Source organism: Jaculus jaculus, chromosome 4 (assembly GCF_020740685.1).
Source record: "Jaculus jaculus isolate mJacJac1 chromosome 4, mJacJac1.mat.Y.cur, whole genome shotgun sequence".
NCBI lineage: Eukaryota > Metazoa > Chordata > Mammalia > Rodentia > Dipodidae > Jaculus > Jaculus jaculus.
In genome coordinates this window covers 91587346-91614711 of record NC_059105.1, presented here as the reverse complement: position 1 = coordinate 91614711, position 27366 = coordinate 91587346, and the positions used below count along the sequence as shown (strand labels likewise).

Below are 27366 nucleotides of genomic sequence, written 5' to 3'. Positions count from 1 at the left end.
TCAAGGTGGTCACTGTATGTCCATCAACAGGAGAGCCTGGAGCAACTTACGAGAGGCCTGTGTGGATGAGGCAGTAAGGTGTTTAGACAGAGGTCTTGAAAGTGAGCTGAAGGAACTGAAATTTGACCCGGTCATTTGCTTCTCTATTGTGGCCAATAACTGGCTTAGAAATACTTTTCTGAGATATCCCTCCCCCCTTTTTTTTTGAGGCAGAGTTTCATTCTAGCTCCAGGTGACCTAGAACTCACTCTGGAGCCTAAGCTGGCCTCAAAATCACAGAGATACCTTAGCCTCCTGAGCACTGGGGTAATAGATGAGTGCAGCCATGAATGCACCATATTGCATGTGTAGAAGTCCGAGGACAACTGTGAGGTGTTGGTTCTCACCTTCCACCTTATTTGAACATAATCTCTTGATCTCATTGTTCACTGCTACATTAGCCAGGCTAGCTGAATTACAAGTTTCTGGAAAGCTGCCTCTCTGAGACCTACCCATTCCATGCACCAGCAGCCCTGTGGGAAACAAAATGAGTGCACCCAACTCTGGTGTTCCCCATTGCACATGAGACACAAGTGTGGAGTCCATGAGGCTAGATTTGAGAGTGGATTTCTACCCACCCTTGTCTTCATCTCAAATGTGGTGGGAAGTCAGAAGTAGCTCTGTTACTGCTGGGGTTTCCATCTGAAAGGATGTCTAGAATATTGCTTGAAACTCCCTGTTGGTCCTTCCAGGGTGTGGTACAAGTGCTTAGACACCTTCGGCTTCACTTCAGAATGCTTACATTATTGTTAATCTATTATGGATCTACACTCAAAGAAGGCCTGTGATAAAGCTTCTATACAAATGCATTTATCATGGGCTCTTCAGTGTATTAAAGTGGAGAGATTTAAACTTACTTTGTGGATTTCTAAGTCCATCGGTGGGTGTTGAACCACATGGCCAAACTGTCTTCTAAAAGACTATCAGTAGCTGGGTATGGTGGCACCCACCTGTAATCTCAGCACTCAGGAGGCTGAGGTAGGAGAATTGTGAGTTCCAGGCCAATCTATTTGAAAAGAAAAGAAAAAAAGACATAGAATGTTGAGTTGACAGTAAATCTTAAAGATGGATCATGAAGGTTATTTTATCATCTTCAAATAATGATGGATTTTGTTTCTGTCTAAATGTGTATGACATTAATTTCTCTCTCCTTATCTTGCTGGATTGGATAGGACCTCTAGGACATCATAAAATAAAAACAGTGATAGAGGGAGTCTTTGTCTCATTCTTAATCCTAAAAGCATTTGCTGTAAGTTTATGCAATTTCTATTGTCGAAGTAGGAAGTACTCTACCTAGTTTGTTCTGTTTTTAATTGCAAATAGGTCTGACCTTGACTGAGTCTTCTGTGGATGGTAGTAGCCTTAGGGAACAATTTCATGCTTCCTTTCCACTGGCTGATTTCTTGTGAACACTAGCTCAACTCTTATTTCTGAAGTACCGCTCAAATTCTGCCTTTGCTCACAAACTTTAAGGACTCCCTTTGCTCTTATCTAAATTTGAGCTCCCCTCCCCACCGTGGGCTCCTGAGATTCCAGCAAGCTTCCTCCCTGTGTTTTTGTCAGCCTTTTGACTTGATTTCACTGTTATATTTCAGGACTTTGCCCTTCTCAAACCTAACCATATACTGTGTCCCAAACTCACTCCTTCAAGTCTTTGTTGCTGTCCCCTTCTCTGAGTGCCATCTCCATCCATTGCTAGGTATTAAATTCATTGTCACCCTAGAAACTCAGGGTGAAGTATTTCCTTTTGCCTTTGGTTCTGCTTTTCTTGGATTTATCCCACCCAGTGTGTGAGCTCTTCTCTGGCCAGAGTTTGCTTGGGTATTTGTATGTTCTCAGCATGTGATGGAATGAATGAGTGAATGAAAGGTTATTTCTTGCATCATACACATTCTTATTTTTATGATTATGGTTCGTCTCATTTCCTTACGACCTCCCATCAGTCCCACCGGAGGACTAACAGAGCTACCCTCATACTGCTTAATTGAACCCACCTGTAAACCTACAAATTCCTTAAGGAGTACAATCTATTTTCTCACTGCTATAGGTTGCATCTGGAATGTCTGTCCATCAAAAGCACATGTGCTAAAGGATTGCCACTATTGGGAGATGGAAACTTTAAGAAGTGGGGCCAAGTGGAGGTTGTAGGTCATTGAAAGTGTGCCCTTGAAGTGGTTTGTGGCACCTTGTCTCTTTCTCTTTTGCTTCTTGATCATGAGGTAAGTGGTTGTGGCCACTTGCTATGATCATAATATTCTGTTTCTCTGGAGGCCAAAACCCAATGAGGCCAATTGATCATGACTTGAAACCTCTAGAACCATGATCCAAAATGGAACTTTTTCTTTATAAATTGGTTATATTGGGTATTGATTATACTAGCAGAAAGCTGCCAAACACACTGCTATTGTTTGACTATGAAATGTCCCCCATAGGCTCATGTATTTGGATACTTGGTCCCAGCTGGGGGAGCTGTTTGGGAAAGTCCACTGTGACAGGCATTGCGATTTCATAGCATGGACTTACTTCCTCTTCCCTCTCTCTGCTTCCTAACTGTGGATACAGTGTGACCAGCTGCCTCCTGCTGCCATCTATGGTCAAGAAGATGGGCTATATCCTCATCCCCTGTAACTAGAAGGCCAAATAAACCCTCCTTAAACTGCTTCTTGTCAGCTATTTGGTCACAGCAATGAGAAAATTAAATTAATTAATATGTACACTGACCCCCAGGCAGCTCACTGTCTAGTAAGAGGTGAACAGAAGCACAATCTTTCTCTCTCTCTCTCACACACACATCCATACTAGTAATTCCACTGGCAAATGATTGGATCCTATATTAAAGCTGAAACTTTTAAGGTTATGACATTTTGTAAAGTGGTTTCATTCTTCAAAGAATGAAAATTGTTTTGAATTGGATATATTCAGATTCATTTAATACAGAAAATGATTGCTTTGAAATGATTTCCTTTTCTATGAAAATATGGAAGCCACACACAAAAAAATCTTTCTCTTGATTTGCAACTTACAAGTCTTACAAAATTATTTTAATTTGAACTGAAAGCAGTGTCATAAAAGAAGATGGGCCCAAGAAGTTCTAAATTGAAGACATTAATATAAATGAACAACACTTAAAATTTTATTGATAGTCCTCAGCTCTGAAAGGAAAATGCCTATAATTTACCTAAATTGCCTTGAAAAGAAGAGAAATAAGAGACTTCCTTCCTTGGATGTCTGTTTCCTGGTGTTCTCCTAATAACAAGGCTACAAAGCTATTGAATTATTGTTATTATAGGCCCATAGCTATTAAAGCTTACATTTCGAATAAATTTATGTGTAATATATATGATAAATCAATACTGAGCTATAAAGTCCGAGGCTCCAAATCACTTTAGATTAACCAATATGTTTTCTAAGGAGCTTCAGTTCATTCGTTCTACGTTGTTCCTCTAGAAAATGGACGTGTGGGAGGAGAAAGGGAAGATTAAAGAAAGTGTCATCACACATATTAAGTAGCTTGTATTTTACTTTATTTACTTTTTATCTCAAATATAAACATTATATGGAATCATTGAAAATATTCAGGAGGACAAAATTTGGAAAGTGGAAACGCCCCATATCCCTCACCTGAATTAATTAATTAATACATACAAAACATATAACAAAATAAGTTATGAATACTGGAGAGATAATTCATTGGGCAAAAACACTTTCAGGGGCTGGAGAGATGGCTTAGCAGTTAAGCGCTTGCCTGTGAAGCCTGAGGACCCCGGCTTGAGGCTGGATTCTCCGGGACCCACGTTAACCAGATGCATAAGGGGCCACATCTGTCTGGAGTTTGTTTACAGTGGCTGGAGGCCCTGGCGCTCCCATTCTCTCTCTGGCTCTTTCTCCCTCTGCCTGTCACTCTCAAATAAATAAATAAAAATAAACAAAACAAACAAAAAAAACCCACTTTCAGTACAAGCATTAGAGCCTAAGACTGCCAGAGTTGGATTCCCCAGCACCCATAAACAACACTTGCCTCCAATTCCCAAGTGCTGGAATTACTGATCCCTTCCAGTCTTCTCTCTGATTGGTTATATAGTGAGTTCACAGCCATCCTCCTGCATCAGCTGCTATGCCTGGTTTGATATTAATGTTTTGGACACCTATTCTACATTCCATAACATTTTCCTTTCTGAGCACATGGAAGCAGCAGTCTAGACAGCCTTATTCTTGGGGAAAGAAGGGAATGCAACTCTGTACCAGTCCCTGTCTTTCTTGGTAGTGCCCAAGAGAATCAGCATCCAGGCATTGGTGGTATAGTGGTCAGCTGCCTTCCAAAGAGATTAAGAAATGTTTAGAAAATGTTTAGAAAAGACAGCTTCTCTGCCTCCCATCCCCAGTGAATATACATTTATATATATTTAGAAACATATATAAGTGTGATCAATATTATCAAAATCTGTGTGTGTGTGTAGTAGACAGCTTTAGGTTGCTGAGATGAACTTTTAAACTGGGCACGGTTATGGAGGAAGGGATATTTATTGAAGATTTCAGATTTCGGGGAAGTTTTATAATGGCAGAACAAGTTGGCCTGCGTTCACAGGTCCAAGCAGAGAGAAAGAGAGAGAGAAAGAGAAGTCGTCATAAAGCCAAAAACCCCAAAGCCACATCACACAGGAATTTAGAAATTAGCATTTAGGAATTCTAGGTAGAACTTAGGCATATACACCTTTAGATTGGAATTTTAAATCTACCAACATATATTAGGGCTGGACCCTAAGATCTGCCCAGTGACATTTGCTCCAGCCAGATGCCTGGAAATCTAAGTTCTGACAAAATTTTGAATGTTTTGGGGGCATTTATTTAAACTGTCACATTTTGCCAGAGGCCCTCAATAGATTTAGAATCCTTTTACATTATAAATTGTATTTAGTCCAATTTTAAAGGTCCCATAATCTTTATCAATCTAAAATAGTTTTAAAGTCCCAAGTCTCATTTGAGATTTAAGATTGGTTTTCAGCTGTGAGTCCTGAAAAATCAAATAAGTTTATGTGTGTGTGTGTGTGTGTGTATATGTATATATATATAAATTATATATATGTATGTATGTATATATATAATTTATATTATAAATATTAATAAATATATTTATAAATATAAATATATAAATATTATAATATAAATTATAATATAATTTATTTTATTTATTTGAAAGAGAGAGAGAGAGAGGCAGATAGAGGTGGGAAGAAGGAGAGAAAGATGGGCACACCAGGGCCTTCAGCTGCTATAAACAAATTGCAGACACGTGTGCCACCTTCAACATCTGGCTTTTGTGGGTCCTGGGGAATAGAACCTGGGTCCTTTGGCTTTGCAGGCAAGCACCTTAACAGCTAAGCCATCTCTCCAGCCCAAGTTATATATTTTTAACCTATAAAGGCACAGAGTAAACATTTTTTAAAAAAAATATGGAATGCTTCACGAATTTGCACGTCATCCTTGTGCAGGGGCCATGCTAATCTTCTCTGAATCATTCCAATTTTAGTACATGTGCTGCTGAAGCAACCACCAGAGTAAACATTTTTAACTGGTATAAGGCATAACAGGGAGAGACTGGAATAATGTACATTTAACAACCATCAAGCGAACATTAAAATTGTGTAGCTTTGCCAGGCGTGGTGGTGCACGCCTTTAATCCCAGCACTCATGAGGCAGAGGTAGGAGGATTGCTGTGTGTTCAAAGCCACCTGAGACTCCATAGTGAATTCCAGGTTAGCCTGGGCTACAGTGAGACCCTACCTCGAAAAACAAAGCAACAACAACAAAAAATTGTGTAGTTTAAGTCCAGTATTATGATGAATAACTGACATTCTTTGGATTTTTTAATTTCGTCTCTCAAGCTCAGCTGAGTAGCCAGAGAAAACTTTTTTCTTTAGCAAACAACCCTTGTATAGTTTTGGTATATCCAAAACATCTTTGGGTCTTCATATAAACCATGGTCTATCTTTTAAAGATTCTTTCAGCCTGTTTATGAGGGTCATTATGTCCTGTCTATAAATCGCATCTCCATAGTGGCTCCTGGAATTGTGTGTGTTTTATGACCATTCTATATACTTTTTATATTTTTGAAATCAATATAAGCTATGTAGGACCCAGTCATATTTTATTTATTTATTTTTATTTTATTTTTTTTTTAAATTTATTTATTTATTTCAGAGTGACAGACACAGAGAGAAGGACAGATAGAGGGAGAGAGAGAGAATGGGCGCGCCAGGGCTTCCAGCCTCTGCAAACGAACTCCAGATACGTGTGCCCCCTTGCGCATCTGGCTAACATGGGACCTGGGGAACCGAGCCTCGAACCGGGGTCCTTAGGCTTCACAGGCAAGCATTTAACCGCTAAGCCATCTCTCCAGCCCCCCAGTCATATTTTAAAGAAAATTTTGTTTTTATCTTATTTATTTACTTGAGAGTGACAGACACAGAGAGAAAGAGGCAGAGAGAGAGAGAATAGGTGTACCAGGGCCTCCAGCCACTGCAAACAAACTCCAGATGCGTGCGGCCCCTTGTGCATCTGGCTAATGTGGGTCCTGGGGAATCAAGCCTTGAACTGTGGTCCTTAGGCTTCACAGGCAAGCGCTTAACTGCTAAGCCATCTCTCCAGCTCACAGTCATATTTTTAATTTAGGGAGGAAACAAATCATGACCTTGAAAAGCAGGTTATTTTTTCCAAAAGAGATTATATATATATATTTTTTGTTTTGTTTTGTTTTGTTTTTTTGAGGTAGGGTCTCACTCTGGCCCAGGCTGTCCTGGAATTCACTACGTAGTCTCAGGATGGCCTCAAACTCATAACGATCCTCCTTCCTTTGCCTCCCAAGTGCTGGGATTAAAGGCATGTGCCACCACACCCAGCTGAGATTGTATTTTTATCATAGTCTTTTTATAGGCTTCCTCTTTATTGTTTTAATGTAAAGCAGTTGGATCATCATTCTTAAGATTATAAATGTGTTTGACAATAGCAGCTTTAGTATCCTAAAACCAGTCTTAGTGTCTGTAATTTTAGCTTGTTTGAGGGTTTTTTTTTTTTTTTTTTTTTTTTTTTTTTTTTTTTTTTGCTTTTTCAAGGTAGGGTCTCACTCTACCTCAGGCTGACCTGGAAATCACTCTGTAGTTTCGGGGTGACCTTGAACTCATGGCTGTCTTCCTACCCCTGCTTCCCAAGTGCTGGGATTAAAGGCGTGCACCACCATGCCCAGTGAGGTTTTTTTTTTTTTTTTAATCTTTTCAAAGTAGGGTCTCACCCTAGCCAGGCTGACCTGGAATTCACTCAGTATTCTCAGGGTGCAGGGTGGCCTTGAACTAACAGTGATCCTCCTACCTCTGCCTCCCAAGTGCTGGGATTAAAGGCATGCGTCACCATACCCAGCTTGTTTGAGGTTTTAAAATTTAAAATCTTAAATCTTTTAGTGTGATATCTTTAGCTAAGCACATCAGTTTATTACAAATTTAACCTTGATTAAACTTTTTGGGCCTGGGCAGGGGAATGTAGCCAGCCCTTATGCCAGTAGCCTAGTTCCAGCAAAGTTCTCTGTAGTCTTTCCTTCCCCGTAGAAAGTTCATAAGACAAGCTTATAGACATTATTTTTTTTTAGTATTTAGCATTTTTAACTTTCATCATAATAGTCCATAATACTTGGCTTATCATTGTAGAAGGCATCTTCAGTTGTAAGTACCAAGTTAAATGTCTGTTTCTCCAATACTAAGGTTTTAGAAGTCTAAAATCCACATGGTCAGATTTATTTCACCCCACTTCTGGTACCAATTTCTGTAGTAGATAGCTTCAGGTCACTGTGATTAACTTTTAAACCAGGCACAGAAATGGAGGAAGGGATGTTTATATTATTATTAAGCTTACAGATCCAGGGGAAGTTTCATAATGGCAGAAGAAATTGGCCTGCTTTCATAGGTTCAAGCAGAGAGAGAGATGCCATAAGCCAAAAACCCCAAAGCCACATGACAAAGCACATCTAGGAATTCCAGGCTGAACTTAGGCATTTTGCATATCTTTAGACTGGAATTCCAAATCTACCATCGTATCTTAGGGCTGGACCCTAACATCTGCCCAGTAACATTTCCTTAAGCTAGGTGGCTGGAAATCTATGACGTTTTGATACACTTTTGAATCTGTTGGGGCACATCTATTTAAACTACCACCGTATGTATGTATGTATGTATGTATGTATGTATGTATGTATGTGTGTGTGTGTGTGTGTAAAGGAGGGAGGGAGGGTGAGAGAGAGAGAAGAGGGGTTGAGACAAGGACTCATGCAGCCACATTCCATGTGCTAGGAATACAGGTATGCACTACCAAACCTGACTTAAAATCAGTTAATACTTTAAAAGAAACAGGTATGTTGTTTGTAGGAGAAGTGCACATGGAGAAAAGAGTAAAATGGGGTAAAAGAGGAAGACAGACAGTGGAAGAAAAGAACCCAAGCCAGGCAGAGTACTGCATACCTGTAACTCCAGCCTTCTGCCCTCTGGAGGCTGAACAGAGCAGGAGAATTGCCAGGCATTCAAGGGTAGCCTGGGTAATATAGTAAGATTCAGACTATAGGGCATTCTTGTAATGATGCCACTCTGTACTTTAGAGAATGAAGCAGGAGGGTTGCTATGAGTTCAAGGTCAGCCTGGGTTACATAGTGAGTTCCAGATCAGCCTGAAAAGAGAAACAAACCTTGTCTCCAAAAAAGAAAAGGAAAATGAGCTGGGTGTGGTGGCTCACTCCTTTAATCCCAGCCCTCTTGAGGCTGAGATGGGAGGATTGGGCTACAGACTGAGTTCCTGGTCAGCCTGGGATATAATAGGTCCCTGCCTCAAAACTAAAAAAATAAAAAGCCCATAAAACAAAAATGCTAGTCATGTTACAGTGATTTTAAATATCAAACCAGCACATGGCATACATGTTTTTTGAGTATTGGGAATTTACAAATCCCTATCAAACATCAGATATCCCAAGATGCTTTTGAAGGCTAGGGAATATCAAAACCTTATTTCTCACCATCCTCTCCTCCTGCTCAACTCTACAATCCACCTAATACTATAAAAATATGCGACATATACTCATGTAACACTTCTGGGATGGACACTGTGCTAGGCACTAGCAAAATACACTTGCCATATTGGTGACTCATGCAGTTTGAAATTGGTATTTTTAAGTTGAGCACTTACTAAATGTAAGAGCTTGTATCCTTCCACCCAGCTGATGGTGGTACTATGACTGCCTGGCCTGGTGTCCTATAAGTCACCCAGTTGTCAGCCCTCTGTCCTGTGTGCTCCAGTGGGGAGTGGCTTGGGGTCTGAGGGGTTAGAGATGAATGGGGTCCTAACTTGTACAGTGAGAGTCCATGCAAACACTGACCCTGAGCAAGCACCTGGGGCATGTGGACCATGGTGTGAATGAAACACAGCCTCTCTCTTCACCTCTTTTACCATGAGTCCTGTGTAGTCTAGTCTGTGTAGCTATAGAGGATTTTGGGCATCTCAGGTGGAAAGTCCTAGATTGAGCCATTTTTTTTTTCAGTCTGAAAAGGCTACTTGCCAGTTTGCCTGCATCCAAATGGACAGGATCATATTGAATGTTACCAGCAAATCCATTAGAACCCTTAACCGAGTATTTTGAGATGCAGTTCTTGTCCTTAGTTCCCATGGTATGTACCTATGCTTTCTTTGTGTGTGTATTTGCATGTGTGTATAAATATCTTTGTGTGCAAGTGTGCATGTGTTTGGGCGCATGTGGAGGCCAGAGGTTGATGTTGAGTGTCTCCCTTAATTATTGTTTCTTTAACTTGTTAAGACAGGTTCTCTCACCAAAACCAGAGCTCCCTGATTTGACTAAACTAGCTAGCCGGTTTCCGTGCCTGGCTTTTATGTGGATGGGGTTATGAACTCAGGTTCTCGTGCTTATGTGGTAAGCACTTTACCTCATGAGCCTTCTCCCCAGTGTCTATATATCTTATTTTCTAATCCCAGAATCTGAATCTGTTATGTGACAGTGCTGGAGGGAATTAAGGTTGCCGATGGAATTAAGGCTGTTAATCTGCTGGCCTTCAAATAGATTATCCTATATCATCTGTGTGAGTCCACTGTGAACATAGGAATCCTTCATAATAGAACCATCCTGAGAAAGACTGGAAGGCCACTAATGTTATGAAGATGGAAGGAGGCTGAGCTAAGGAATGCAGGGGGCCTAGCAACTAGTAAAGGGAAGGACAGTCTCTTCCCTAAAACCTCTAGAAAGAAAAGCAATTCTGATGACACTTTGATATTAGCCTAATGCTAGATTGATTGAGGCTAGTTGGATCTTCAGTTCTGTAAGATAACTGACCTGTGTTGCTTTAAAACACTAACTTCATGGTATTTGTGAGAAACATTCTACTCCTTTGTACTGTATAATGTTTATATAAAGCAAACACATGTATATTTGCTAGAAAGGAATATAATATGAGAAAGCAGTGCTATTTTGAAGAGCTCCCTCCTTTTACCCTAACAAATAACCAAGATTCAAAAGGGCATTTGATATTAAATGGTAACATTATGTATACCATCACTGCATGTAATGTCAAAGCATTGTATTAAGCACTTGCTGTGTAGAATATTCATTAAGTAGTTTTTCAGGATTCAGACTCAGTGATCTGTATAATCTTTTTTTTTGGCACAGAAAAATTTGCAACTTAAAGATTCAAGTGACAAAGCATCCAAAACCATACCCGACTATTTCCTGTTAATTTTACTTATACCCCAAGACTGTCGCTTTAGTGGTAAATTTCCCTGGCGGTCTCAGCTCTTGGGTAGACACAAGTGGAAGCCAAGTGAAATGGAGCCAACTGGAGGGATTCGTCTCATTCTCTTGAGTGAGAGGATCCAGGATGTACAGATGCCTGGCATAAGATATAACCTGGGTAGTTCATATGCCCCACTTCCTTACCCACTATAAATTTTAAAAATTGTACCAATTGATCTTTCCACCCAAGTAGTGGGGATTTCACCCTTTAGAATTTCATGTTCTTGCCCTTCCCCCATCTCCTCCATACCCTCTGTGTAGCTCCTGCTTTTATAGCGGAACAAAGGCTGCTGGGAGCAGCTGCAGGGTGATTTCAGGCTCTCTGGAAGCTGTGCTGCGCTCCACCCGCTGCAGCGACAATCACGGCTTGGAACTGCCCCAGAACTAGGCTTCTGGTTGAGCTCTATTGAACTGTTTTTTCTACTCTTCAGGTACCTTGTTTGTTTCTTGGAAGGCTGTTCTGCTGATTTTGTGCTGTTTCTCCCCCCTCATTTGTCTTCGGTGCAGCACACTTGTAGTATTCATCAAAGATGTCTGTATTTTTTTTTTCCAGGGCTTCCTTCTTTTCAGAACTCCAAGTAGGTGGTTTTCCTGATAATTTATCTCCTTCACTCCTAAGCCTAAGTCACTGCTAATGGATGCTCTGTCTGATAACCTGCCTTGCCTCATCATCTTACTCAGAGCTTTCAATCTACTGGTCTGATGTTCAAGGGCACCTTATCTGTGGTGGTTTCATGAAAGGCCCAAGAAAGGCCTCTGGTATATGTATTTTAAAACCTTGTAAGGTACCTCTGAAAATGTTCCTTCCATCAGCAGAGGCAGAGGGCTGACACAGGACTCCTGCCCTGCCTTGGGGATGGACTCTTTTCCATCTCAGGGGAGCCTTTGCCTCTTTGCAAGCTTCCTGCCTTCTTTCTGACAATTACTGCCACTGTGACATGACATTTGCCTTCAGTCATTTCCATAGCCACATGGGTCAGGGTATCGACACTTTCTAATTATAAACTGACATTTGGCAAGGGTTTAACACATATTTAGTTGGTGCTTGCTCAGTAGATACTAGAGATGCTTGGTGCCAGTGAAACAGAGCTTGAGCTTACAGACTGGGAGAAAGATCATTTCGTAGGCTGACATTGCTCTGTAGTGGAAGGAAATGCTAGGATGGGGTATTAGGTAGAAGAGGCTGGTAGGGAGCTGTCATAGAGAGCCCTTCATAAAAACTGAAATTCCTGTGACATTTCGTTGCTGGTCTTGAACAGGAGCAAGATATGTCTGTATCATTATAAATGCAAGCAGAACAACCCACGGTATCATGCAGTGTCAGAAAGAAGCAGTGGTTGTTGAGAATGAGTTGACCAGAAGGGAACACAATACAAATGTCCTTGTAGGTGGCCACCTGAAGGTTTATGATAGTCAAGGTCATCTAATCATCTAGTGGAATATTTCATATCAGTGTACTACTTGTATGTAAAAACTACAGTACGAGAAAGGTTTCCATGTACTAACAGAGTTGTCTTGTCAGTAAACATGGGAGATGGGTTTCCATTGCCTCTCTCATCTCCCTCTACAGGTACTGAAATCTGTGGATACTCAAGTTCCTTATATGAAGTGGAGATATATTTGCATAATACCTATGCACAGCTTTCTGCACGCCTTAAGTTATATACAGATTATTGACAAAACCTAATACAATGGCAGCGCTCTGTTATTAACTAGTTATATTCTGTTGCTAAGGGAATACTGATAAAAAGTCTGCATGCTCAGTGAGACGCATTATTTAAAAGATATTTTAAGCGTGCACTTGGGTGAATTGATAGAAGCAGAACTCATGGGCCAACTGCATGGAAAGATATTCGAGATATATTTAGTGAAAAATACAAGGTGGAGGCAGGTGTGTAAGACATGTCCCCTTTATAGCATAAGGAGGAAATGTGCAGAGAACTCTGGGAAGACAGGTAGAAGAACTGGTGGGCTGTGGCAAGGAGGCATTGAGCAGCTGGCAGCTGGAGGAATGGGAGAGGATTTCTTATTTTTATTCTTTAAAAAAATACATACACACATACACACACACACACGCGTGCACGCGCACATATATGCACACACAGTGTGTGGGTGTGTTTGGGCTTGTGTGTACCTGCATATGGGTGTGATCGTGGAGTCAGAGGATAGTCTTGGGTTGTTGGTCCTGTTATCAGTTATTTCTTTGTTGATGGGACAAAATACCCGATCAGAAACAACTTATGGTGGGAAATTCTGCTTAGCTTAGTTGTAGAGGGTAGAGTCCATCATAGGAGAAGGCATGGTGGGCTGGAACTGGAAGCTATAGTCACAGGGCAGGAAGGAAGTAGAAGACATGAAATGTCAAGGCCCGCCCCCAAGGCCCACTTCCTCTAGCAAGGCTCCACCTCCTAAATGTTCCACTACCTACCACCTTCTGGGATTAAGTGTTCAAAAATGTGAGCCTGAGCTCAGACCACCACAGTCCTCTCTCTTATACTGTGTTCTACACTGGGTCTGTCTGCTTTTTGCCTTTGTCTCAGGAGCTTCAAGATTCTCCTAATTCTGCCTCCCATTGCTATAGGTACATGGGGATAAGATGTGTATGCTACCATGTATCTGGCTTTACATGACTTCTGAGCATCTAAACTCCATTATGTAGGTTTGGGGAGCAAGTGCCTTAAAACACTGAGCCACTTCCCCAGCTCTATTTCATGTCCTTTTAAAGATCTGTTTTAATTAATTAATTAATTAATTTTTTCTAGAGAGAGGAGGTAGAGAAGGAGAGAGAGAGAGTGAGAAAGAACAGGTGCACGAGCGCCTCCAGCCACTGCAAATGAACTCCAGAAGCATGTGCCACTTTGTGCCTCTGCCTTACATGGGTCTTGGGGAATCGAATGTAGGTCTTTAGGCTTTGCAGGCAAGTGCCGTACCCACTAAGTCATCTCTCCAGCCTAAAGATCTGTTTTATACTTTGGTGTTTGAACCATATGCACCTATTTCTCATTTTAAAAAAGGGAAGGAAAAAAGAAACCACAATTAATGAGATTTAAAGTAAGATAAGAAACGATTTATCTTTAAGGAGACATTATTTACCAATTAAATGTTTTCAAACTGCTCTCTCTCAGCAGTGCTCTGGCAATCAGCTAACAGGCTCCTGTCACCATGGTGCTCCATCCACCAGTTTCTCCAGTCCTTCTAACACTGTGTCCCTGGATATACCCCAGTCAGTCTCTGACATTTGTAGCCAGAGTAGCCTGAGACTTGTGGCTGTCCTTTTCCCTCAGCTTCCCACGGCTGGGATTGTAGGTGTGAGCCCTCGTGCCTGGTGGTTTTTAACATTTCTGAGGAAACTTTACTTACCATCCCTACAGTTGCTGATCTGTGTGTGACTTGGCTGTGCCGGCTGGAGACTTCTTCCTTGACTCACTGGCTTTCTTGCATAGTTAGCTATAGTATCTAACAGGCTGCAGCCCGCAGCAGGACGGAGGTGCTTTCTTTGCTAAGCCATCTCTGCAGCCCTGCCCTGTTTTAATACCTTCTCCCTAGGCAGTGACTAGGCTGTACACCATTGGTTGTCAAGTGCCCCATGGTGTGTTATTTCTTTGGGTTTTGAGCTCTCTTGAATGGTCCTGTGGGGGTGCAGGCTGAGTAGGTGTCTAGGCCCAGGAACATCTTCAGTAAGCGCCTTGTACTGGCATCGCTGGTGCCTCCGCATTGCGCTTTCAGATGGGGATGCTGCTCTGTGTATTGTAGCCAGGACCCTTTGAACCTTCTCTCCGCCTCACAAGCGTGATGCATTATGTATTGTATTATTAACTGTTTCAGATTCAAATGTCATGTCAGAAGAATCTAAGTAACAGTCATCTGGCTGCTGTTCAGTTTAGGTCCAAGCTTCATGATCTGGCTGCTTGCTTAGACCTTTAGTCTCCAAAATTCATTTCATTGCTGTGGCTTCCTGGAGCCACATCGCAGGGGCTTCCTGGAGCACTGGATGCAGAAGAACTAAGAACTGTAAGGCTATATACTGGAGCACAGTGGGCTGTGATCAACGAGTTGATGTCCAAGAAAGAAGAGAGAACAATTTTTTATTCATTTGCTAAGTTTGCAAGGGTTCCCTACTTTTCCTTTTGTCAGAGAGCACTTGGTATTTTGTGCTAAGCAAATGTGCAGTCAATTTGTAATGGTATTGCTGTGCTCTTCTAGAAGCAGGGCTCGCAGAATCAACAAGTCTGCCTGCAGGAGCGTGACCGCTACCCCCCACTCGGGTTCTGCGAGAATGAAAGAAGCAAAGCCAGAGCACCCAGGCTGCCTTCTGGGTCCTTCTTGTTTGCTTCGTGGTTTGGTGTCTCTGTGGTACATGATGGTGGCCTCTTCTGACAGCTCTCTGCAGATAAGAACACACCTTGGTCACATTGCCAACCTTCACCCAGTGCAGCAGTTACTGTTTGAAGCAGTAATGGGAATGGCTGAGTGTCATCCAGGTGCCATCTGCCCAGGCGCTGCTCTCAGTGTTTTCATCCTTAATAAGAGATGGCCATTGTTATTATCATCGTGACTTGAGCCCAGAGTGTTTGGATAACTTGCCCAAAGTCACACAGCTGCTAAGAAGTGAAACCAGACCTTCAGCTTCAGGCAGCCTGTAGAATTCCTGAGATTCCCTGAGCACCTGACTAGGAGACGGAGCCCTGTATGTTCTTGGCAAGTTGTATCTTTCTCCTATTTCCCCCATAAAATGAAGGGCTGGGAAGGATGTCTTAGATCCCCCCACAACCTTATCTAACTGAATTCTAAGTTAAATGTTGAAATTATCCTTGAGCCACCCAAGGATCGACAGTGAAAGTTGACTATATAATATATTCATTTACTGGAGGTACACAGATTGGAGTGAAGACTGGAACCTTCTTAGCACACTCCAGAATTACAGCTTGTCAAAAGCAAAAGACTTATTTTTCCCAAACAATTAGAGGACACCAGTAATTATGTTTAATTACATATTGAACGGTTTTCCTGTTGTGTCAACCCATTGTCTTAATTGTGCTTAGGAGCAGCAGGCTATTATTTTGTGGTTTGTGAGGTTTAAAATCGCTTTGGGTCTCAGTGTTAGTGAAGCAGAAGAGTTAAGAGAGCACAGCCTTTGGAGTAGCACAGAATCGCATATCCTGAGTCTGCCACTTACCAGCAGGCTTCTTAACTCCCTAACTGTTGGTCGCTGCATTGGGACTAATAATGGCAGCGCTTAGGGGAGTAGTGTGAAGACTGACCATGTATCTAGGAGGTGTGTGCATGTGCACCTTTCAGATGTTGGCTGTTGCTTTCTTATTTCTGCTAGTTTTGTTTGTTATGTTGCCCAGGCTGGTCTTGATCTGGTCTCAAGAGGCCTCTTCAGCCTCAGCTCCCTAAGTGTTAGGACTGCAAGCGCACACAATCTCATTTTTTTGTTTGTTTTTTCAAGGTAGGATCCCACTTTAGCCCAGGCTGACCTGGAATTCACTGTGTAGTCTTAGGGTGGCCTTGAACTCACGGTGATCCTCCTACCTCTGCCTCCCGAGTGCTGGGATTAAAGGCGAGCACCTCCACATCCGGCTGTCATTTTTCTTTATTGTTATTGATGATGGCAGGCTCTGAACACATTCAAGGCTCTGGAATCAATGTGTGTTCCCACCTGGGGCTGTTCTGGGCCTGGATGGATTGCTATTGTTCTATACTGATTTTCATAGTTAGGGTATTCATTATCTTTTTTGTTTCATATTTTTGTCTACAAGCTCATTTTCTAAGGCCATATGGAATGGAGCTACAAAATATGGTTAACCCTCTAAGAGGTTACAATTGTAACTATCCTGGTGAAAGCCACTGGGAAACGGAGGCTAACCCTAGCACACAGTGGGAAAATGACCTTCGTGGTTGATCACTTTAGGCAGTGCAAAGATATGACCTTAGATAACACAGAATCGCAGGGTGACAAGTAAACTTTCTCTCTTAGTTCCTCTAAGTCTGTCCAAGAGAAGTCTCAAGTTTGGTCCTAGTCCTTAATATCTAGTTGTGTAGAAATTTTCTCTTAACAAAAGAACACAACAGGTCTTAGGCTTGGGGTCTTTGACCGGCAATGGCATCTAGCCAGAATTCATGAATGTGGCTTGGTTTCTGTTGCATCCATTTTTATTACCTTCTATTTATAGAATGCAGTACTTTTTTTTAAAAAAATTGTAATAGTAACATGAAACTTCTATTAGAAGTATATTTAAGGAAAGTGAATTGTATTTTTAAGTATATTTAAGGAAAAATGAAAGTAGAATGAGTGATGTGTGACTTTGGCAAAAACTGTGGTAGTGCCGTCCAGAAGCCTGGGTTGGGAGACAGTGCTTTGAGAGGAGACAGGGACAAAACCTTATACCTTATACCTAGGGAAACCACTGTTTGTACATCGTAAAAATCAAAGAAGTTGGAAGAACACCAAGGAAGCCCATGTAATGCACCAGGGGAAATCAGCAGAAGAGTTTGGCAAGCTGTGCGCCTTGCTGTGGAGCAGACAATGGAGGGAGGCAGAGGAGAGGTGGGGTGATTCGCTGATGGCCCGGCCTTTGCCACTGCCCTTTAACGAAAGGCCAGGCACAGTGAGGAGCCAGGTAGAGGAAGGAGCTGGGGTGCACTCAGCTTTTTCCCAAAGGGCTTGGCTTGTGATGATGTTGAGGTTTTCCGTTTTTTTTTTTAGGATAATAAAAATGTGGCATGCTTTTAGGTAATGGAGAAGAAGTTGACAAGGAGGTGATAGAAGGAGTCAGGGTCAAGGGGGCAGGGTGGTGATGGGCTTATCCAGTACAGAAGGGGAGGAAAGACAGAGCCTTCACTGGAGTCTGAGGGAAGGTAAGCAGGATAGAGGAGCAGGGTGATTCTTCTACCAGTAAATTCTGCAAGGAAATTCCAGCCAGTTCTTGATGTCTAAATAATTCATGAGGAAAGGAGAGTGGAGAGCAAGGCTGAGTGCCCGGAGGGAAGCAAATGTCTGTGAAAAGGGAGAGGAGGAATTACGAATTCTGACCCATTGATCATTTTGGATGCCCCCTGGGAGGGAGGTGTTTGAAACTGACTGGCCTTGTGCAGGAAGGCTTGGCATTCAGGAGGTGGGATTGCTGGAAATCTCAGAGACTAGGAAGGAAGCCATTCTTTTTATTTTTTTTTAAATGTTTTATTTATTGATATTTCAGAGAAAGGGAAAGGCAGATTTGGCTGCTGTAAACGAACTCCAGATGCATGCGCCACCTTGTGCATCTGGGTAGCCATTCTTTGTAGGCCATTCTGGGAGTAGCAGTGTGAAGACTTTGTGCTTTGGGCTTCTGCTGTCATCTTGAAAAACTTCCTATAAGAAAGCTCGTATGCAGAGCTTTCCTTTAATTGTGGCTGATTGGCCATCTAGGGGGCAGGGTCACTTGCACTGTGTCACAGAGATGACCTTCTCAACGATGTGGCCTGTGAAGGACAGTCGGCCTCTGCTTTATCAGAGGCATTTCAATGTTTGTGAAGGTCAAGGGCTTCAAACTGTGGCATTAAGGCACCCAGGTATGAACTTACATCCAGTGAAAGACCCAGGTCACTGCATGACAGGCTCTAAGCTTTGCCTTTAACCCAGGAGCCCATGACCTTTTTTTGTCTAGCTAGCTGACCCACATGCCCGTGTCGTCTTCCTTAGCACGTGTGGTAGCAGTGTCATTTGGGACAATTGTGACTTGGGGGAGAATGAAAGTCATTTTCTGTATGTGGCTCCAAGCCCAGGGCTTCTTGACCTCAAATCCATTTCAGTGGAAGAGTGGGAAAAACCAGACATAGAAGGGTTTCTGTTGAGGAATCCACTGATGCGGAGTTGTCTTTTGTGGTTGATGTGGCCCCAGAGGAGGAAAAATGGGGGAAGCACTGTGTACCCCATCTCTGACACCTCGTCCAAGTGCCTAGTACCTGACATACATCTGGTGAGCAAGGTCTTCCAGGTTAAGAGCAATGCCTACCATTTGGTATGTCAGGAGAGCTACCTCCAGTCCCCTCCTGTGAGGTGCTTTTGGCTTCTTTTTGGCCCTTTTCACCTCAGATTTTGCCAACTGCTCGTAGTTGCTGCCATCATTGACATTAACATCTTTGGCTAGCATGACTTTTATTTCAGCACTGCCCACCACCACAGATGTAGAACTGATCTGGAAAAGTCATACTTGAATTTACCAGGGTTGAACTAGTACTTTTGTGAGCAGTTCAGATGATTGCTTTTAGAGGTGTTGTCCATAGGCATTTTCCAAAGAACCGATTCAGACTAGGTAGGAAAGTTATGTGCAGGAGCTTCCATTCAGTGGTGGACAAGATGTGCTCTCAGAAAATAAAACAGCCAGGAAGACTTTTAAGCAGGTGGGCTGAGAGAGGAGGCACAGTTATGGATGTGCCCCAGGGTCCAGCAAGAGCCCACTGTCCGCAGCCTTCACCCTTTTTTCACCTTCTAGGTAGGTAGAGGGTGGAGGCTTTATGTAATATCAGGGACATGGAGAGCAGTGGTCATAGTTTAACTTAAAAATATCCTAAATGTCAGCCAGGACAGATGGCTTAGCGGCTAAGGCACTTGCTTGCAAAGCCTAAGGACCCATGTTCTATTCTCCAGGTCCCAGGTAAGCCAGATACACAAGGTGACAAAAGCATGCAATGTCGCACATGTGCACAAGGTGGCGCACAAGTCTGGAGTTTGGTTTCTGTGGCTGGAGGCCCTGGCATGCCAATTCTCTTTCTCTTTCTCTCATTTTGTCTCTATTGCTTTCTCTCTCTCATAAAAAAAAAAAATAAATAAATCCCAAACATACACTAACCAGGTACCCTTCAAGATCTCCTTCACATGGAATAAAGCTGTGTCCATCAATCCTGTTTCTTATTTCTAATCCTGTAGCCATCTTAAATATTCATAGTGGCCTTAGGAGTTAAGAATACAAGCGGGCTGGAGAGATGGCTTAGCGGTTAAGCGCTTGCCTGTGAAGCCTAAGGACCCCGGTTCGAGGCTCAGTTACCCAGGTCCCACGTTAGCCAGATGCACAAGGGGGCGCACGCATCTGGAGTTCATTTGCAGAGGCTGGAAGCCCTGGCGCGCCCATTCTCTCTCTCTCCATCTGTCTTTCTCTCTGTGTCTGTCGCTCTCAAATAAATAAATAAATAAAAATTAAAAAAAAAAAAGAATACAAGCGCTTGTTCCATCCCACACTTAATTAGATAACCTTGTACAAGTTACTCCAAGTCTTAGTTTCTTTAACTCTGAAGTGAGCACCCCAATATTCCCTCTGCCACGTCATGTGGTCACCTGAGAATGCAGAGACAGTTTCTGCAGTCCACTCCCCATTGTGCTGGCCAGGTTCCAGAGCCATTAAGTACTCCCCGGTAGTCTCTCTCCTGCTTTGTGCTAATCCTTGAAGGTGGCCATCAGGTGAGGTGCTGGGCAGCACTGCTAGCGTTCTGAATACTCTCCTAAAATAGAAAAGTTACTTCATGTGAGACTTCACATTTTTTAGCTGGCATTTTTTTTCATTAGACAGTACTCTTGCAGAATAATAAAATGGAATGAATTTGTGAAGTTGTCTACATAATGAGGCCAGTGTGGCACAAAAGCAATGAAGTCCTTGAAAATGCGGGCCAGATTTTCTTCTATTTGTAAAGCTTTAAAGTACACACGAGAGAAGAGAGAAAACCCAGCTGCCGCTCCTGCCTTTTGCCTCTTTGGTTCCCTCCTTAGACCTCACATTCCCAGCACCTGGGAACCATGTCTCTTCTACCATCAGCTTCCCAGAGTCTAGCAAGCTCCATGATGATGATGATGATGATGATGATGATGATGATGATGATGATAATAATAACAACAACAATAATAATAATAGCAACAACAACTGCATAGTAAATTAAAAAATGTATTTTTTCACTTAGAGCTTTTTGGGAAAAAATGAGGACACTGAGGTTAAGGACTGGGACCTAGAGTGTTGTAGGATTGGTGTGACTAGTCATTGTGACGGTCATTCTCCCTACAGTGAAGTCTTCGGATTTCGTACTTGGTGTGATGGAGCTTGGACTTTGGATTTGGACAGACTTGGGCTGGAACATGGTTCTGCCACCTTCCAGCTCACTGATGTTGGGGGAATTGACCTGCTCTTCCTGTTATATCACTGGCTATGACAGCAGTTATATGGAGTTGTGGGCATGAAACCTATCCCTGGGTTCTTTCTTTGCCTTTCTTTTTGGACCATTCAGTGACACATCGCTGGCACATACTTTTCTTGTTCCTCAGTCAGCACTGAAGATGGGACTTTAGGAAGTGGCCTGTGGCCTGTGGCTTGATCTAGTGACTGACAAGTTGGAATCCTAGGTTGCCTAGGAGCTTGTGATACAGTTCTTTGTCACATATGGGCTTTCTTCACAACCCCAAATTCACTGTGTAATTTTCATCTTCATTTCCCACTCCTTATTCCAAACTGTCTTGGGTCCTCCTGGGCTTCTCCATGAGCCTCTCTCACCGGTCTTCATGATTCTTTTATTTCATTGTCCCTCCCCAGGCACCAGGTCTCCAGAGAGCAGCAACAGTGGAGCCAGAGCAGGCCCTGCCTTTGCTTAAAGACACCTTGCAGAACATACTATAGCTCCAAAGGATTGCTTTCTGCCTGGCCGCTCCTCCATCAGCCTTGTTCTCTTTGGATATAGTATATTTCCTAAGTCAAGGCTGTCTTTTTTTTTGGCTACTTCTCCTGGACCATCCTGGAGGGGGAGCACCCACCCCCTCTGCTTTTACCTGAGGCTGGAAGCCTCCAGGCCTTGGCTCTAATGTCACATTTTTTGTATGTCACAACCCATCAGGACTTACCTTTGTTATGATTACCTGTTTCCTCCTACTCAGAATAAAAGGCCTCACAAAGAATAGGAGCCCTGTATACTCACTGCGCTCTGCTTCTGTCATGGAACATAACGAGCTGTCTGTCAATCTTAGTTTAAGAATGAAGCCATGAGAAGAGAAACTCAATCGGCAAATTCTCCTGACATATGTCTAGTGTGGGGAAGATTTTGTTAGTGTTTGTGAGGTTGTGGTCCACTCAGTGTTAGAAATGAAAAATACTTCTCTGGTCATAAATGAGGGTGTGATAATACTAACCATGGAACCTTGCCTAGGAGATTCCAAATCGTCTATTCTTGGTACATGGCTTATTTATTTGGGTAGTATTGTGGAGTTAAATTTAAAAAGTCCTATTAATTAAAAAACAGAATCATAGATTCAATTTCATTAAGCCTCCATATATTTTATACACTAATAACAAGAGTCATAAATGCCACATTGAATCCAAGTATAAGATAGGAAATATATTCTTTAATAACTAAAAATGTCTGAAACTTAGGTTAATAGCATTCCTTATAACTTGTAATTTTATATGCCTTCTACTAGTTGGTTCATGACTTACCTCAAATCAGTTTAATTACCACTAGAATTGGGTCCTAATGAGTTGAGAACAAGTTGTTGAAACAAGGAAAAAACAGAATGCCAGCAAAATAAGAAGATGGTGGATGACTGAAAATAGCCCTCTTTACTTAGCATACATCTCCAGCATCTCTGATCTTTCATCAGGGAGAAAAAAGGGACTCAGGAAAGCAATGATGGCTTGAGACCTCTAGGTGCAGCTCCCGTGATCTGGAACCAGGCACTACGAAACAGGGTGGTTGTCTTGCACATAGTCACAGGCTATGGTGCCCCGGTGAATCTTGAAATCATTCATTTTTCCTCATCATGGCATCATTAGTCCTGTTTCTGTCATCCATCAAGCCCCTGCACAGGCTCAAATGAAGAGTTAGTGATTTAACAAGTAAATACTAACCTAGGCAGTGGCTATCCTCACACCCCACATGTTCAGACTGTTATCTGAGGCGAAACCAGTCAATTAAAAGCAAGTGAAGCTAGAGTGTTTTATAATTACTATTTTTTGTTTATTTTTGTTTGCTTGTTTGAGAGCAACAGACAGAGAAAGAGGCAGAGAGAGAGAGAAAGAGGGAGACAGGGAGAGGGAGAAAATGGGTGCGCCAGGGTCTCCAGCCACCGCAAATGAACTCCAGACACATGCGTCCCTTGTGCATCTGGGTAACGTGGGTCCTGGAGAATCAAGCCTCGAACTGGGGTCCTTAGGCTTCACAGGCAAGTGCTTAACCACTAAGCCATCACTCGAGCCCTCCTTTTTTTTTTTTCTTACTTAGCTTGGTTTACAGGTTTTCAAAACCAACATATGAAGAAAATTTCATATAGGCTTGTGACCCTGTACAGTCCAGGGATTTTCCTGAATCTAACCTTGTCACCTGTAAAATGCAGAGTGGCAGTTATGTAAGTAATTAGAAATCTGCATTGTGCCCTTTGTAAAGCGAAGGATCTAGCATGCCAGGATGAAGTCTGTCAGCCCTGCCACTCTGTTCTAGCCCCAGTGGAGCCTACTTTCTTTTAATGGTGTTGGGCTTCTAGATACCTGTGATCTGAAGCAGGTTGTGGTCAGAGACCTGGAAGAACGGCAAAGTGACATGAACATCAAAGAAGGAGAAGGAGAAAATTTGTTAGAACAAGTGACCTTAATTCTGAAGGTCGCATAGCTGAGCAGTGTGTATCCCACTGGCTTCTAGGGGAGGGAGACAGATTAAAAAAACTTTCAGAAATGATGTTATCTTGGAAGAGAGCACATTTGGTGTGAGTTTGGAAGGACAGGTTATCGTACTGATAGAAAACAAGGTCACGGTACTGAAATGACATTTCATTTAGAGGGAGAGCGTGAGCAGTGGGATGATGTGGGAAGGCTGAGGGCACATTGCTGAAGTGCTCCGTAGAAAAGGACCCGCCTGCCAAGTTATGGAAGGTGTCTTAGTAGGGGAACTTAAATGCAGTAGACATAGCAGGAGGTTGTTAAGAACCTGCTTAAGGAGCTGGCCAAAGGCTGTGTTCAAGGAAAGAGACTGGGTGACTGCTTAGAATGCTTTTGCAGGAGTTTTGGCAAGGAGTTATGAGAATAATTGAGATGAAAAACAAGAGAGACCAGAGGCAGGAAAGACCATGCTGACCTCTGATGTGGTGAAGGAGAGGTGTGGGGGAGATGGCTTTGAGCTTGTCGGTCTAGCTGAATGGGAGTCATGGAAGAAAGAGAGGGGGAGGCCGAGGAAGAGGAGAAAGGTGTGATTTCTCTCAGCATACAGCTCAGTGTGTGTGGAGGACAGGCTCTAGGATGCCTTTGCGGACTCCAAAACCCCTGCACTTTCAAGAGCCGTGGTATGAAGTTGCATCATATTTGCTGTGCCCTACACACACTTTCCCTTACACATTAAAACATCTCTAGATTACTCATAATACTCAGTTGTTACACCATATTGTTTGGGTAGTAATGACAAGAAAATTGTCTGTGCACGTTCAGTAGAAGGCAGTTTTCAAAAATACTTTTCAAGCTGGGCGTAGCGACGCATACCTTTAATCACAGCACTCAGGAGGCTGGGGTAGAAGGATTGCTGTGAGTTCAAGGCCAGCCTGGGCTAGAGTGAGACCATACCTCAAAATTTTTTTGTTTGTTTGATCCATGGTTGGTTGAATCTGCACATGTAGGACATGCAATTACAGAGGGCCAACTGTATATTGTTTAGAGCAGTTGGGGGCAATTATTTGTCAGACAGTAACACAGGTCTGGAACTCTTGATTTGGAGTTAGATTTTTGTGTTTTCTGATTGAGGCTTCTGACTAAAATTAGAGGCTTGCCTTCCATGGGAGAGAAAACAAAAGGAAAGATAGAGAAGAAAGAGAGAGAATGGACATGCAAGAACCTCTTGTTGACTACAGACTATCTGCACATGGCAATTTGTGCATGTGGCTTTATGTGGGTTCTGGGGAATTAAACCTGGACCAGTAAGCTTCCAAGCAAGTGCCTTTAACCGCTGAGCTGTATCTCCCACCCAAGAATTAAGAATCTTTAAAAAGCTACAAAGACGAATGCCTCCTACACATGAGAGCACTCCTTTTTTAAAATAGAAAATTGTGGCTGAATTCAGTAATACTAAACCTTTTTTATGAGAGAGGGAGAGAGAATTGGCATGCCAGGGCCTCCAAACTCTTTGAAGCCAAACTCTAGATGTGTGCACCATTTTGTGCACATGTGCAACCTAGTGTGCTTGCATCACCTTGTGTGTCTCGCATGCGTAGGACCTGGAGACTTGAACATGGGTCCTTAGGCTTTGCAGGCAAGTGTCTTAACCATTAAGCCATCTCTCCAACCCCCCAAACCTTTTTTGAAAAGAATGTTTTATTTTGTTGCCTCAGCTATTTCATTTGATGATATGGGTCAAATATCCCATCCCCTGAGGAGTGAGGATGGCATCTTACTGGACTCTATGCCACTCAGGTTGAGCATATCAACCCTAGACCTTGTTGGCCATGGAAGCCCTGTAGAGTTTGTATCTAGTGGCTTTCTCTTGAGAGTGTCCCTGAGCCATCATTGGGGTAAAATGACTCCTTGGACACCGGACACCAATATAAGGACACAACTGTCCTGAACCTAGTGATTTCTGCTGGTGTGATTTAGTGTTACTCTTTATTGTGGGGCACTTTTTCAGTGATTTATGGGAGTTATGTGCGATAAGGAAATGCACTGAATGGTGTTGTCATGTCTTCTTATTATATAGCACGTTAGAGGCAGAAAGATTCCACCTTTCATTTTCCACAGAGGAAGAGGCCCAGGAAATATAGATAAGTTGGTTAAGGTCACAAATTTGATCAAATGTGTGAAATTCTTAGAAAATCTATAGTTGAGGGATAAATGTGTTCTTAGAGGAACAATGACGGGATGCAGTATGGTGTTATGGGTAGAATACTTGGGTGGGAACCAGAAATCCTAGACCTTCGCTCACATTGTTGCCTCTCACATGTCCCTAGAAGCCATTTCCCCTTCCTTGCAATGGAGACTAATGTTCCTACCCCACTCCAAAAATCTTGAGTAGATGGAGACGAGAGACCTGATCTTACCACAAAAGTAAAATTGCCATAAAATATAGCAGATAGTTATAATTATGTAAGCTGTTTCTCAAGAATTAGAAAAAAACCAGTAGCATATTATTTCTATTTGCTGTAATTATTTGTCGTGTGAGTTTACTGGAGCTAGCCAAATGAATGCCTAGGCAAAAGCTCTTCAATTTTACCTTTTTATATATTTTTTGTTTATTATTTTTATTTATTTATTTGAGAGTGACAGAGAGAGAGAGAGAGAGAGAGAGAGAGAGAGAGAGAGAGAGAGAATGGGCACGCCAGGGTCTCCAGCCACTGCAAACAAACTCCAGACGTGTGCGCCCCCTTGTGTATCTGGGTCCTGGGGAATGGAGCCTTGAACCTGGGTCTTTAGGCTTCACAGGCAAGCGCTTAACTGCTAAGCCATCTCCTCAGCCCTATTTTAACTTTTGACTAAGGAAAGAAAGCTTCCATGTGTTAGCATGTGGTTTCTGTATTGGTGGTGCCACCACCAGCTTCTGCCTACCTGGGAGAGAAGCAGTTGGACTGCAGTATAAGCAGCGCTGTGCCAGGAAGCTGCCATGAGGACGCTGTGCCCCAGAAGGAAGGCTCACATTGTCCCTGCTAACATGAATCTGGCAAAACAAATCCACTGTTCTACTTTAGCGAAATGACATTTTCACTTCCTTTCCAGTAAGGAAGATTTTACTGTTGTTTTTTCAGACCTGACCCAGCACCAAATCTACGAAAATAACTACACTAGTGATTTTTATTCCTCTCTGTGTGTATGTAGAATAACAAACCCTCCCCAGTTTAAAGCTTGCTTTCTCCAGGGCTCTGTGTGTTTGAGGCAGACAGACTCCCGTGCTGTCGTTATTACCATAGCAAGCCAGAGCCCCAGATGTTTGTCCGTCGCTGTGAGAGAGAAAAAGGACTGGAAGGTACAGGTGAGTTGTTTCTTGTCACAGAGTATGTGAGAGGTGAGTTCCTGGACAGGGCCCCGCTGCGCTGACCTCTGATTTCCCATAAGCTGCGGCAGTTTAAGGCACAGAAGAGTTTTGAAGGGGGAACCACGGGGACGGGAGAGAAAGGAGTTCATTTTAGTTTGATTGGAAGTGAAAATTACAAACAAGAACCTTATTTTTGAAACAGTTTCCTTTATCCTCTTTAACAGAGGAAACACTTCTGTCTTCATTCTTCTGTTAGCCAGGCAATAGTTCTGAATTTATTCATTATCACTCGGGCAGGGTGCCTTCCAGAATACTTTTTCATAGCTGTCTGTGATCTTGACAGTGCCTGTGTGTTCGCGCAGTGGGGATTTTGGCAGCAAGGAAAGAGCTGTAGCCTGGTTTCCTGCAGGAAGACAGCTTACAAGATTCATTCTTGTGTGTTGCCTTTGTTCATTCTCGATCTGTGAAGTGGCTGGCATTGCCTTGGCAACTCCATTGGGAGCCAGGCACTGCTTTGTGGACGTCTGTTTCACTGCAGACTCTCCTAGGAAC

General features: G+C 42.6%; 1 protein-coding gene and 1 non-coding gene across 2 annotated transcripts in view; one reads left to right on the top strand and one right to left on the bottom strand.

Moving 5' to 3' along the window:
• Positions 1-27366, top strand: part of Kif5c (kinesin family member 5C) — a 181755-nt gene that overhangs the window by 18133 nt on the left and 136256 nt on the right. The window lies entirely within an intron of this gene.
• LOC123460384 lies at positions 5481-5583 on the bottom strand. Its single transcript, XR_006636949.1, has one exon. It is a non-coding gene; the product is annotated as a U6 spliceosomal RNA (small nuclear RNA).